Below are 11,893 nucleotides of genomic sequence, written 5' to 3' on the forward strand. Positions count from 1 at the left end.
CCATCACTTAACGGAACTATTTTCCTGTGTAGCTCTTTCACCCTCCCCTCCTTACAGCACAGTACAAAAATCTTTACATTCCTGGGAAGGTTTGAGTTCTGCTCACCCTGATATTAGCAGGGTGGAGGAGTAATGCAGACTCCCTCTCACTCTGTCCCAGCAGATTCTTGCATGCACACACTCTCACTTGAACACATACATAGAAATGATGGCAGAAAAGGACCACATGGTCCAGCCAGTCTGCCCAGCAAACTTAAGGTAGTATCTGCTGTGTTGTGCTGGTTACACCCATGCTTATCTGTTTACCAGACTGTAAACATCAGGGCTCTCATTTGTTACTGTTTGAATCCAATTCCCTGTTACCCCTTGCCATCAAAGCAGAGAGCAATGTTGGAGTTATATCAACAATATGAAGGCTTATTGGTTAAGGGTAGTAACCACTGCACCAGCAAGTTACCCCCATGCACTCTTTTCATTCATTCCCAGCCTCTAGCCGTTAGGGATCCACAGTGTTTATCCTGTGCCCCTTTGAATTCTTTCACTGTTTTTTATTTCACCACCTCCTCCGGAAGGGCATTCCAGGCAGCCACCACCCTCTCCATGAAGAAATATTTCCTCATGTTTGTTCTGAGTCATCCTCCCTGGAATTTGTTTGTGACCCCTAGTTCTACTGATTTCTTTCCAACAGAAAAGGTTCATCAAATGTGCATCATTAAAACCTTCCAGGTATCTGAAGGTCTCCCCTGCACCTCCTCTCTTCCAGAGTATACAATTTCAGATCCTTCAGCCTCTCCTCATAGGTCTTCTTATACATACCCCACACCATTTTGGTCGCTCTTCTCTGGACCGCCTCAATCTTTGTCCCTTTTGAGATATGGACTCCAGAACTGAACCCAATACTCCAGTGAGGCCTCACCAAGGACCTGTACAAGGGCATTATCACCTTTTTTTTTTCTTACTGGTTATTCCTCTCTCTATGCAGCCCAGCATTCTTCTGGCTTTAGCTATCGCCTTGTCACATTGCTTCGCCATCTTCAGATCTCCAGACATTGTTACCCCAAGATCCCTCTCTTGGTCTGTGCATATCAGTCTTTCCCTGTACATCCCCAGATCAATCCAGACTCGTGGGTTTTGCCTCCCTGCCAGCAGATGGAGACATAGAAAGTTTCACTGACATCCAGCAGATGGTAGATGGTGTAAGACCTGCAGTCTGGAGAGAAAGGGAAAAAAAGATTAAAAGACAAAACTTCAGGATCGTCTCAGGGTTGTGATATCCTGGTGGGGCCATCCCCCCTGGTTTGAGGTGGACGAGCAGGGGATTGGTGACCCTTCTGATAGCTCGGACAGGAGGTCCAGATCTCTCATGAGACAGCAGTGGAACCTGCGGGCAGTTCTGTACTGCAAGCCCAGTGGAGCAGGGAAGTATCCCTTTTATATGGTTTGTTCTGGGCTGGATCACTAAAGTTTGGCAAAAGGAGACTGATATAGCTAGTGGTCTGGCTATTTTCTGATCTACTATGTGGCCTGTGCTCCTGGAACCTGAACCTTTGCACCAAAGGCAAATATTGGTTTCTATGTATTTTTATTTGTTCTGGCACTGAGAGACTGTTCCCCTGCTTGCCGTTGAGGTGCTGATGGTGCCGCAGGTGCAGGGAGGAACAGCGTGTGCGTGCAGCAAAAGCGTTCGGGAGGTCTGCGTCAAGCATGACCGTACGGTAGAACTAGCCTCACGGGTGACGGGGTCTAGCGCTGAGCCTTTCCCCGTCAGTGTGAAACAGCGGCCATTTTCGATTCCCTAGCAGCTTCGGCAGGGAAATCCCCTCCGCAACTATTGCTGGTGGTTCCGTCCTGCAGGGGTGCAGAGAGGCACTTGCACTGAGAAGTCTCTGGTTCTGGTAGAGGTCTCCTGCCGGTTTTAATTTGCTTATGTGCAAAGTGTGTTTAGCTGGATGCTGGCTCTTGGCCCCAGTCTCCATGGATTCTCAGCCAGTCAAGAAGCCTGAGCTGTTGAGAAGCTCTTCAGGCCGATGACTTTTGGTGCTGGATGTTAAACGGATCCAAGCCTAAACGCACTGAAGGTGCAGGCAAGCTTTACTTAGCCATGTCGTAGGCCACTGCAGCGGTTCTTTTCTCTCATGTGTAAGCATGTGTGCACATTCTCACCCCGTGGCGAGTGCATGTGTTGGGACTTGGGCACGTTAGGCTGCGGCCTGGATTTGAACGTGTACGTCTGCGACCTAGACTTCAGCACATATTTGCGCAGGTACTTGTGTGCGTAAGGCCGCGACTTAGACTGGAGCGTGTATTTCTGTTAGCTGAGGATCCTGGAAGGCATTTAACTGTTGTGTCCCCATCAAAATGAGTTCCCAAATTGGTTCCTCTGATGATTGAATCTCCCAGAAGAAGCAGCTTTCTTTTATGACATTTGATCACGTTGAAGGGTTTCTGGGTGCAATGGGTTACTACTTTCCTTTTAGACCTAATTTCATATTCTGTTACTTTGGACTTCTTTTTCCAATGCAGAAAACGCATTATGGAAGGGCAACAGCGGGGAGAGCGGGTGTCTTCATCACAGGCCTCATTCTACCAGAACCCACTGTAATCCAATCATTCCCACATGCAGGAGATGGCGCTGCACAGACCCACCTTCTCTACCTACACTCTGACACCTGAGATTAACTTCTCATGAGTTCACTGGATGAGGGAGAATGCTGCCACTGCATAGTCCCTTTCTGTGCCTTGCATGCTGCCAGGATTATGCATTCCTTGAGTTGAGTACCTAGATGTAACATGGATTCTAAGGTCAGTCATATAGCACATCACCCCGACTTGGCATTGGGCCCTGGAAAATTGCCCACGTTGTCCCATAGGTAAGACCACCACTGATAGTAATGAAGCTATAGAGAGAGGGCTGAGGGTGTCCTGTTTGCTGTTCCAGGCATCGATCACATTCAGTGACGTCGCTGCTTATTTCTGGGAAGTGGAGTGGGACATTCTGGGAGAATGGCAGAAGGAGCTGTACAAGAAGGTCATCAAGGAGATTCATGGTATCCTCAGGTCACAAGGTACATCCTGAACTCACACAGAAGTTGTAATTCTCAACTGGGAATCAAGAGAGAAATCCCCCCTCCTGTTCCCTCTGCCAGCTTTTGTAGTAGAGAAAAGAGACAAGCTCCAGCTGGTCTTGCACAAAGCCTCCAGATGAACACAGAATTGTATCCAATAACCTACAGCAGCATCTTTTCCCAGGCCTGCACTAAATAACTCTACTGATCACAGGAGTAATCAGACCCCGCAGGTCAAATTTCCTCTCCCCTTTCACTGGGCCTCTAAAGCCCAGGACTTGGGTTTTCCTTCCTTGGTACTCCCAATAAGCCGGGACTTCTCTTCTCCAGGAGGACACAGGCTGGCAGAGATTGGCACCTGCATTGCCTCCACCAAGGAGATTCATGAATAGAAATAACTGTACCAGAAATCCTCCAAGAATTAATCAAGTGGGAGCCTGGAACTGTCTCAGGGAAATACACCCCCAAACAATCGAACACGCACCTCCATGCATTCGCTCACTGCTCCCGCAGAACAGTTAATAGATAAAACCCCGCTGCTTTCAGGAGGTGGTGTTTTTTTTTTGTAACCATCTGTTTTATTAACAAATGTCACAGTATTTTATTATTATTATTTAAGCAGGCCCATCTTGATAAGATATCCTTCAGTGTATCAGGGCAAGGCCTCTTGTTTCCACTGAGACAAAGTTGTTTAAGGTTCACCTGGGCAAACGTTCTTTCTCTTGCTGTGACAGTGTCTGGGGCCTGTCAGTACACTGGCCTGTACATTTCATTTTTGGTGATTCAGTGGTAAAACATGAGATAGCTCCCTACAGGACCACCTATATCAGATGCAGGAGAGAGGGGAGTGGGATTCTGCAGTGGTTTTCATGATCATGGTCTGGTGAGAAACTGAGTTTGTTCTCGGTCATGGTTCCTTTTCATAACTAAAGGGGGTCTGTATCTTCTTCCACCAGGATACTTTCATTTTCAGCTCTCTCCGCATTCCCATCCGCTCAATTTTTCCCAAGTGTTTCTTGTCTTAATTCAAACTCCAAGACTGTTTAAAAGCTGAAGACATTTTCCAATTTTTTTAGCAGGTGCCCAAGTTTACAATCCTGACCCCACAGTAGAGCTCTTGAAAACGAAAGATCCTCATGCCAGTGGCCAGCTGGAGAGAGGAGAGCAGAATACTGATATCAAGAGCAGTAAGAAAAATATTCCTTCATAACAAAACCCTTAAGAGGTAGAGTTTAAAAGGCCTATGCATGGCCAAGTCGGGCCGGTGCACGCCCCATGGATTTTTAAAAAACGCGCAAGTATGCACCTATCTCCCTGTACATGCACAAATGGGAAACTCAAAAGGGCATAGGTGCGTCAGGGGAAAACCAAGAGCTGTGCGCATAAATACATGCACAGGCCCGCGCCAGGTCCCCTACCGCGTAACTTCACTTCTGCTACGTATGACGTGTAATTAGTAAAATACAAACATGTAGGCTCGTTAGTGGAGTTTTGAGGGTCGGAGCTAACAGGGTAAAAGGGAGGCTATTTAGCTAAGGGGGTTAGGAAGTCCTAGCCTTTAGCTGGACAAACTGGCAAAATGGACAATTGCGTCTTCTAAAATCCCCCCACTTCCGTTGTAGAGGCGGCATAGCCACACACATGCGCGCGTCCATATAAAATTGCGCACGCATGGATGCGCGTACAGCCTATTTTATACCTTTCGCGCATATACGTGCATATCTTATAAAATGGCCACATCCCTGGGCACAAGCTGACTTATGCATGGACATATATGGCCACGCAGCTCTCTTAAAGTTACCGTCCCTCTGTGTGCTGTGGAGTATTTCAAACTTTACATTTAAAGTGTGAATTTTATTATTGTCCCTCAGTTAAATATAATTACATAGTCATTAGAATTCAGTTGCTTTAAGTTGACAGGTCTGAGGTTCAGGGATCCAGGTGCAGAATGGATCCCAGGTCTCCAGCAGGACCTTCTAGAGTTTTTGGTTAGCGACTGTAATCAGAGCAAAGGGAATCACTGCGGGGAATGGAGGTGAGGATGAGATATACAGAACCAGCAGGAGGAGATCAGACATGGTCTGTTTCCCTCTGTTCATGTGCTGTTGCCCACCTGTTCCTGTCTACTAACACCACTTCCTGTTGTGTGTCATATGGAGCCTTAGGCAAGCAAAGGTATTTAAATAATTATATGGGGGATCTTTCTATTGTTGTAAAATTAATGATCATACTCCTTTGTAACCAACAGATGATGGATTGAGGAACACAAGTAAGAGGCTGAGTATGTGCGATGGGCAGCAGAAGGAGGAATGGAAACAAAGACCCCACCAGCCACAGCCCCGATCCTTCAGCTGACACTGAAGGAGCTATCAATAGAGTGCCAGCACCCAGGGTGAAAGCTAAAGCTCAAAAACGAGAGAGAAATTCCAACCAATGCCCAAATCTTGTACAAACCACACCAAGAAAGATTGAGTGTGAGAACAAGTTTACAGAGAGGTCAAGTCACACATATATCCAACAACATCATAGAAGAGAGAAAAACGGTGCAAGTACTGAAAGGGAGAAAACAAAATGTGTAGCCCATAGAACAATTCTCTTGCAAAAGAAACCTTTGAAATGTCAGCGTGAGAAATGCTTTGCCTACAGTGCTGAGCTGGAAAGGCATACAAGAAGTCACGCAGGAGGAGGATCATTTCAATGTGCTGAGTGTGAAGAAAGGTTTACTAGGAAGTCAGATCTGATAAAACATAAAAGAATTCATAGACATAACAAGCCTTTTAATTGTAGTGAATGTGAAAAAAGGTTTTAGATATAGATCATGGCTTGCAAATACATCATAAAAGACATAAAGGATTGATGTCATTTAAATGTTCTGCATGTGATAAATGTTTCATTGGGAAACGCAAACTACAAAGCCATGAAAGGACCCACATGCCACATAAACCTTTTAAATGTTCTGAGTGTGATAAATATTTCAGTCATAAATCTGATCTGAGGAAGCTTGAAAGAATTCACACTGGTGAGAAACCATTTAAATGTTCTAAATATGATACATATTTCAATTATAAATCTGTTCTTAGGCAGCATGAAAGAATCCACACTGATGAGAAACCATTTAAGTGTTCTGAATGTGGTAAATGTTTCATTCAGAAAGGCCACATGCGACAACATGAAATGACCCACAGAAATTAAAAACCATTTAAATGTTCTGAATGTGATAGATATTTCTGTTGGAAAAGTAACTTGCATCGACATGAAATGATCCATAGGAATGAAAAACCATATAAATGTTCTAAATGTGATAAATGTTACAATCAGAGCTCTCATCTTAGGAAGCATGAAAAAATCCACACGAATCAATGCTAGAAAACCAGATATTGTGGTGCAGGAGAAAAACAAACAATAGCATTTACAAAGGTCACCTGCAACAGCATGAAATGAGACACAAGCATGAGAAGCCATTTAAATGTTCTGAATGTGATAAAAGTTTCAATCTGCAATCTAATCTTAGAATCTACACTGGTCACTCCCTGAGAAGCCTGTAAGGCTTGTCCCCTATCTCTATCTACAGCTTCCTTTATTAATCCTCGCAACAGAATCGTATACGCTTTGAAACATACTTCGAACTATACCACTGCAGGATTTATCATGGCATTTTTTGCCCATGCCCTCTCCTCTATGTTGGTAAAACTAGCATCTTTGAACACTGTTGTAACATTAGAAATTCCCGCATTACCACTTATCTTGTTTCTCATTGGTTACAATTCCAGCACTCTATCTCTGATTTACACTTTTTTGTTCTTGAATTCTGTTCCCCTCCATTTTCCTGCAGCTCCAGACTGTCACCCCCCCGCCAGTCTTAACCAAGAAATTGAGTGGCTTTCTTGTATATAGACAGTGACACTATTCCCTTGGTTGCCTTAATTTGTTTACTCCCATTACCTAGACTCCCTATTGGTCAAATCATACCCCCGTGACTCCTTGGCACATTTTTTTCCTAGTTTTATAGCCCTGTTCGGTGTCTAATCTGATTGCTGCTTGTCTTAGACTCATTAAATGACGTTCGGTAAGACTTAAGCTTTTTGTATGTTTATTTGCTGTTTGTTTACTTTGCCATTGCCTTGGTTATTTCTACTTTTTTTTCCTATTTTTTTCTTAGATAAGATATTGGAGCTGCATCGGCAGCTCCCTGTAAACCTGAAATGTGTTTTACATGCTACCCTGGTTTCTTTACATTTATTTTTACATTTTCAAAACTTGCCGACATCTCTGTTAACTATATTTTACAGCTCTCCCAATTAGGAATACTTAATTTTCTTTGATTGTTTACCATGCATTTATAGTTATATGATTTTTCAATAGATAAATTGCAGTAGCTGCCTGGACAGCACTAATCCTCTCTGAAACTGATTAATGCTATTCTTTAGTGTTGCCTGTAAGTATATTTCTGACATCTTCTTATGCCTACTATCTTTATTCTTTGCTCCAGCATACATTAATTAATATGTTCCTAGCGTATAGCTAGATGGAGTCAGGACCAATGGGTTGTGCTCCCCTGCCAGCAGATGGAGACGGAGTCAGGTTTCAAAGCTAACGTCGCCCTAGATACACCCCTGCAGTGACCTCAGCCCTTCAGTATTTCTCCGTCTCCAGCAGATGTAGACATTCTTTATCTAGGGGGATCGCTGTACCTTTTGGAAGAAGAAATTCTACTTTTAAATTGGAGAAAAGATTGAGGCCCACTCTCCTGCGGTGATACCTAAAGGTCCCTCTCCCAGTTGAGAATTCCTGAGGTGATTTCTGAGATCCCTCAGAGGTGGGCCTTGGTCCCCGGCATGGACTTTGCTGCTTAAGCAACTGAAAGGCAGCGGGTGCAGGAAGCCAAGTGCAGCGGTGACAGCCAAAACCCTCTCTCCCACACCCATAGACAGTTTCTGTACTCAGCCGGTAAGCGCTGAGCCCAGGTAAGTTTTAAAAAACAAACAAAAAAGATTTACCTTCAGAGAAGAGGGGTTTCGGTAAGACTTCTTCCGGTATCCTTGCTCGGGGTGTCATACCGACGTCACGCCCGATCCCGTTGGGGCATAGAGAAGCCCCCACGGGTTGAAAGGCTCCCCCGGTGGGCTAGGCCCCACTTTAAGCTTGGTTGGCACACTGTGTGGTAGGCTATGGCGGTGCCATTTTGCGCGCGTCTGTGTGTTTCATATTGCCCACCATAGAACTTTGGTACACACAGTGGATAGGTTCTGCGCACGTGCTGCGCACATAGGGGGTAATTTTCAAAGGAGTTACGCTCATAAATGTAACTACTATTGTAGCAATTTTCAAAAGCCATTTACTCACGTAAAGTGCACTTATGTGAATAAATCCTATGGACGATTCAATGGCATATATTGTAGCAATTTTCAAAAGCCCACTTACTCGAGTAAAGTGCATTTACATGCGTAAAACCCAGATTTACGCATGTAAATGCTTTTTAAAATCAGGCCCATAACGTGTGTGCATACTTACGTGCACAATAAAGTAAGCGCAGGATACAGGAAAAGCTGGGCACACAGGCTGTGTGTGTGCCTTGCTGCACCCCGCCTAGGCACTCAAAATTTGTGAGCATACATTTTTAAGCGTGAGCCAATCAAAAGCACAGTTACTGCCGCCAATGGCACCGGCAGCCAAGAAACATAAGCGCCTTGCTCTCTGCGCTGCTTGTCGAATTAGGGCTTCTCAGCTTGACCTGGATTCCAACTTGTGTCAGCACTGTGAGGAAGTCCAATGGGATTTGGCCTCCCCGGGCTTTGCTGAGTCTGGCGCCTCCCATTCAGATGATGGATTGGCAGCCTTAATTGAAGTACTCCAGATCTGAGTAAGCACTTGGCTGGGTCTTCCATGGGAGAGGGAAACTAGGCTGGGCCCATCCCAGTTCCCCCTGGGCTAGGCATGGACCCGGAGGCCTGTTCTTGGGTGGAATTTTTCCAAGGACTACTTTGTACATGTGCAGTCTACTTCCTCGCGTGCTCCAGTCCGGACGGAAGCCCAGCCGGCCCCCTCTCCCATTCCTGTTGGCAGACCTCAAGGCATGCCCAGTCTGACCAAGGGTATCCCTAGTGGGGACCCTGATGGCACAGACGAAGAACAAGATCCCTTGGAAGAAGGGGAAATTCCCCCAGGATTAGAACCGTATCGAAACCATGTTACGGTTTTTTCATAGAGATGAATTGCTGGCCTTGGTTTCCCAGACTCTGAAAACGCTGGAAGTTCCTGGAGCGGAATCCATGATGGAACCAAAGAAGAATCCCATTCTGATTTCCTTGCGCAAAGTCTCTTGCTACTTCCCAGTACTGGAAGCCAACCAGGAATGGGATGCCCCAGAAGCAAGTTTTAAAGGAGGCCGGATGTTAGAAGCTCTATATAAATAAGTTTATGTAAGTAAGTCTATGCAAATAAGTTTATTCTGGTCTCTACCTATGTTTCTACTATATGCTTTTATTATATGCCTTATAATATGTTTTATTCTGTTTCTATATTATTTTTCATATTTTATATTATATTATATTATATGCTCAGTGTATTAGCTTCTTGTTCCATGTTCTATGTAAAGCCTAGGGCACCTATACAAAGCCCATAGTGTTTCATTTCTGTTAAATGTAAACCAAAGTGATTTGTATCTTATACAGGAACTCTGGTATATAAAAATAAAAAATAAATTAAATAAATAAATAAATATATCCACTGGATTCAGCAGTGAGAGAACGTTTGCATTTCCCTAAAGTGGATGCACTGGTCTACGCTGTCTCTAAGTGAACATCTATCACAGTGGAGGAAAGAGCGGCCTTAAAGGATGCGCACAATAGACAGTTGGAGTCTATCCTTAAACAAGTCTTTGACGCAGTAGCAATGACCATATAGATTGCTTCTTGTTGTGTCCTGGTAGCGCGTTCGTGCCTACTTCTCTCTCAGGAGGTGGATGGCTCAGGGGTGAACCCCAGAGTGGCTAAGGAATCCGCTGCCGCCTTTTTAGCAGATGCAGGCTTGGATTTAGTCCGTACTTCAGCCAGAGGAGTGGCCTCAGTGGTAGCAGCCAGAAGACATCTATGGCTGGGGAACTGGTCAGCCGACGCACCTCCAAGGCCAACCTTACAAAGATGCCCTTTAAGGGATCATTCCTATTCGGAAACAAATTGGAAAACCTGGTCAGTAAATGGGAAGACTCTCCAGTCCCCCGGTTACCGGAAGATAAGAGGAAGCAGCTGCAGTGCCCCTCGCCTATGAGGGGCCAGTCCAGGGGCTCTCAATGTTTTCACCCCTACAGGAACTCAACATTTCAGAGGTCTCGGCCCTTTGGAAAAACTCAGTCTTTTCATAGTCGACATCCCAAGAAAGGGGCAGGTTTGGGTTAAGGATTGTCCCGAACCACCCAATGAAATTTTACCGATCCATCTTCAGAATGAGGAGATAGGGGCTTGACTGTCTCTCTTTTACCAAAGGCGGGTCAAGATCACTTTGGACAAGTGGGTACTAGAAGTCATATGAGAAGAATATGGGCTGGAATTTTGAAGCACTTCTCAGGATGTATTCATGTGTCCTTGCCACTCCCAGCACAAAAAGCAGACAGTGGAGATTATTCTTTTAAGGCTCCTCAGGATGAGAGCTATAATCCCAGTACCTACGCCCCAGGAAAATACGGGGCGTTATTCCATCTATTTCATCGTATCCAAGAAGGAAGTTTCCTTTCGCCCCATCCTGGACCTCAAGAGTGTCAACCGTCACCTACGAGTGAGTCCTTTCCGCATGGAAACCTTACGCTCTGTGATAATGGCCATACAACCGGGAGAGTTCCTAACCTCCCTGGACCTATCCGAGGCCTACCTACATATTCCAATCCATCAAGAACACCAACGCTTCCTACACTTTGCCACACTGGGTCGTCATTATAAGTTCCGGGCACTGCCCTTTGGCCTAGCCACCGCCTCAAGAACATTTTCCAAGATTATGATGGTCGTGGCAGCATCATCGAGAAGAGAAGGAATCCTGCTACACCCGTACTTGGATGACTGCTTGATCCGGGCCAAGTTCGTAGAAGAAAGTCTTCAGGTAATCAACAGGGTGACCTCCTTGCTTCCCGAACTTGGATGGGCAGTAAACCTGGACAAGAGCAATCTCAAGCCTTCCCAGTCATTGGAATATCTGGGAGTCCGGTTCGACACCAGGCACGGCAAGGTCTTCCTCCTGACCACACAGATATGGAAGTTGATGTCCCAGGTGCATCAGTTGATGAACACAATAGCTCCCCACCATCGGGCATATCTTCAAGTTCTTGGTTTGATGACGGCCACCTTGGAAGTATTGCCAAGGGCGAGAGCACACATGCGCCCATTTCAACGCTCACTGCTGTCACGTTGGAACCTGCAATCTCAACACTATTTGATTCAGCTACACTTACGAATGGGAGTCTGCTCTCATCTCAAGTGATGGTTGCAGGAGGCTCATCTGAGCAGGGGGGTGTCCCTGTCCTTCCCGAATTGGCTGGTTCTTACAACGGACGTGAGTCTTCGGGGCTGGGGATCTCACTGTCAGGAACTCACGGCCCAGGGATGTTGGATGGAGGAAGAGGTCCTCTGGAACATCAATCACCTGGAAGCCTGGGCAGTGAGGCTGGTGTGCTTGCAATTCAGCCGCAGACTCCAGAGTCAAGCAGTCTGCATAATGTCAGACAATGCAATGCCAGGGAGGAACCAAGAGTCAGCAGGTGCCTCAGGAGATAGACCTCCTTATGGAGTGGGTGGAAATACATCTACAGACAATCAGCCTCACACATTGCAGGAAAAGACGTC

Source organism: Rhinatrema bivittatum, chromosome 19 (genome assembly GCF_901001135.1).
Source record: "Rhinatrema bivittatum chromosome 19, aRhiBiv1.1, whole genome shotgun sequence".
Taxonomy (NCBI): Eukaryota; Metazoa; Chordata; class Amphibia; order Gymnophiona; family Rhinatrematidae; genus Rhinatrema; species Rhinatrema bivittatum.